This window comes from Ictidomys tridecemlineatus, chromosome 2 (genome assembly GCF_052094955.1).
Source record: "Ictidomys tridecemlineatus isolate mIctTri1 chromosome 2, mIctTri1.hap1, whole genome shotgun sequence".
NCBI lineage: Eukaryota > Metazoa > Chordata > Mammalia > Rodentia > Sciuridae > Ictidomys > Ictidomys tridecemlineatus.
This window is the reverse complement of record NC_135478.1, coordinates 73,753,791-73,757,265: the sequence shown is the minus strand read 5'-3', so window position 1 is coordinate 73,757,265 and position 3,475 is coordinate 73,753,791.

Below are 3,475 nucleotides of genomic sequence, written 5' to 3'. Positions count from 1 at the left end.
GCTACAAAAGAGATTCTTAGACAGGAATGCCTGATAACTATCAAAAGGAACTGCCAGAGTAGTTTTTAATTTAAGGCCTGCAACCTACACAGGTAGGCTTGGTGTTTGCTAGTATGATTATCCAGCCCTAAGTAACAGAATTAAAGGTTTCTCTATTAGACAGAGGTCATACTAGTAAAAGGATTTTGCAAGATCAGATGACATTAAATTATTAAACTGTATCTTAAGGAGAAGGACATCTGTAACCCTAAAAGATAAATGTTATGTTTACAGTTAAAGCCTGGTGAGGCAACTTCTATACAGTGACATGTTCCAGCTGCTGCAACATTTATTCAGTACTCATGGTTTTTGTTTCTCTCATAGAAGCACCCATCCCCAGATGACAACCTGTTTTTACCCAACCAGACCTCAAATGGAACTGACTTCTAAAAGGGAACTCATGTCACCCACGTTGCCCCCCCATGTCTTCAAGCCCCCTCATGTTCGACACCCCTTTTCAGCTCTGAAGCAGCCAGAACGAGCCATCGCCCCTTCTCCTTACAACAATAAAGAGTTTCTAAAATTAGGGGGAATGAAGCCAGAAATGGATACAGTGTAGACAGGTAAATCGAGTCAGGTTGGATGGATATAGGAGGCCCATTTTGAGTGAGTCTGGGAAATTGAAGACGGTCTCCTGAGATTACTGTTTACCAAGATGTAGAGCCTGGCCAAATAGGCCCCCAACTAAGGAAACCATGATTGTTTCTCAAGTTTCCAGAAAAAGGGGGGAATGAAAAAACAGCCTCTATCTCAGAGCAAAGCCTGTCCAAGGAAGGGACATGACCTTTGTCCTTGGAAAAACCCACAGAGCGCTCCTAGGCACATTCCCACCCTGCTAAGTGGTTTATCTACAAATATCAGGAGAGATCTGCTGCTCCAGGTGTCCCTGACTCAGTCAGGCTAGGTGGAGATTCATAGCAACCCCCTAGCAGCCACCAATCAGCATGAGACAGGGAAATACCTGGGACACTATATAACCCTTCCAGTAGTTTATGGTGGTTGATAACATGTTGGGAAACCATGTAGTTCAGCACGTACACCCCTCTTAGCTCAAGCCAATCAGTTCAAATAAATCCCCCTTTTGTAGTAACCAATCACCCCTACCCAACTTGTTCCCGCCAGTGAATGTGCTAATCATGTTTTAGAGTTGTTATTTGATTTTCCCGCGGTGTGTGATGATTTGCTAAAAGAGGCTATGATGTATGTGAAGTCCCTGCCTTCCCCAAAGAATGTATAAAACTGCTGCAAACCCTGGGCTCGGGGCCTCTCAGCATCACCAGTTGCTGTGTATGCACAGAAGACCGAGCTAGCTCACAATAAACACCTCTTTGCTGTTTACATCGATCTTGGGTCTATGGTGGTCTTTTGGGGGTCCTGAATTCGAGCATAACAAGGGTAGTGCTGCATTAGGGATAAAAACAGGTGGCCTGCCCACTCACACGGGTGCTCACTTGCTGGATTTTTTTTTTTTTTGATAACACCTTCTGCAAAAGTAAAGCTTGCCTTGCAGAGCTACTTCCAAGAATGTGTCTAATTCCTTGTGGCGCCCAGTATTTCTAACAGTGAGGTTTGACAAGTGACTCCATACGATTTCCTGATCTGCTTCTGAATGAATTCCTCTGAAGTTCTGTTGATCATTTGCCAAGCACCTAGGCTTCACGTTGCAGGAACTTTGTCCAGTTCTTATCATAAGAGTCATTCCTGTGGGAGGGTAATTATTAGTTCAAATCTATTACACAGACTGGATTAGTCTAACTAATTCTAATTAGTCTAATTAATTAATTCTTGACTTTGAATCACCATCCCAAGACCTCTTTTAAACCAATTAAAGCAACAGTTTTTTTTGAAAGATTAGCTCTTTGGCCAGAAAAATACTGTTACTGAAAGCTTGATCCTTGTCTCTGATGTCAATCCAATAACAAGGACACGGTTTTGAGAAAAAGGGAAAGAAGTTTGATTGCTTTGCTAGCAAAGGAGAAACACAGGGGACTCCTGTCCTACAGGCTGGGATTCTGACCATCAGGGGGAACAGAAGGCCCTGGTTGTTTTTTTTTTTTGTTGTTGTTGTTGTTTGTTTTTTTTTAAATTGTAGTTGGACACAATACTTTGTTTTTACTTACTTGTTTTTATGTGGTGCTGAGGATCAAACTCAGGCCCTAGCCGTCACCTGCACTAGGCAAGGGCAATTCAAAGGTTACCTTCCAGGTGTTCCCAGTCCAAGCACATGTTGATTTGGGAGATAGTGGCACCATCCATGAAGTAGGAATTACTTCAATTCCTGTGGTGTGTGCACTCAAGGACAGATAACTCAGCTTCTGATGGGAAAAAGAGTTATCTTGTTTCCCCCCAGGTTGGGGAGAGGGAAAGAGAGAAGAGAAAGGAAAAACAAACAACAACAAACTGTCAGTTTTCAAATAAACTGCAGTTCCAGTCCTGGTGGTGCACACCTGTAATCCCAGCAGTTTAGAAGTCTGAGGCAGGAGGATCCCAAGTTTGAGGCCAGTCTCAGCAATTTAGGTGAGGTCCTAAGCAACATAGTGAGACTCTGTCTTAAAATAAAAATGAAAATAAAAAATACTAGTACAAAGCAATCCATCTAAAAAGAACAACAACAAAAGCAATCCAGTCTGTGTAATAGATTTGAACTAATAAACACAATCTCTTTAGCTTTATCATCTTACCAGGTCAGGGAAAAACAACTTGTTTGCAAAAGCAATCTTATCAGATCTGTGTTAGAGTGCCTGTTAGCAGTGCTTCTCCTGCAAATCCAGGTTAATCACCACCTAGGTAGAAAGTATCTTTAGAATTAATTTCAAATTTAGGTACATTTATAAAAACTTTGACAAGAATTAATGAAGGGTTAAGGAAAATAATATTCCTACAAGACAGTCCCTGGGAAGGGAAAAATAGAGGGAGGAGGGAGGGAAATTAGCCAAACATTAAATCTCCCCCAGTATATCCTTTCCCAGTAACAATGGGCCCTGAGGGAAAAGCAAACTTTCATCACTTCCCAGGTTCATCCCCAGGATCTCCACCAAAAGAACACAGTCACCCCTTCCCAACCACAATGGGTCCTGAAGGGAGGAGGCAGATAGTGAAAGGCTGGGCCCTGGACTTTTACCCTCTCCCATTGTAGAGGAGTCCTGTAAGGAGAAAAGCAAATCAAAAAGCTCTAGGTTCCAGAGGAGGAAGATAAGTAGTGAAATCTGAGTTTCAAACCTTTTACAACTGCCTTGCTGAGTTAAAATTTTAACCTGCATTACTAGGTCCCTGACTGTCTGAACAGCATATCCGCAGTCTCCAATGATTGATTCACCCTCATTTTAAACTATAAAACTCAGACTCCTTCTATAACCTGGGGGCCATTTCCATACTCAGAAACCGAGCCCTCCAGTGCCAGATTGACTTTGCTGGAGAATAAAAGAGAGCTTGCTGT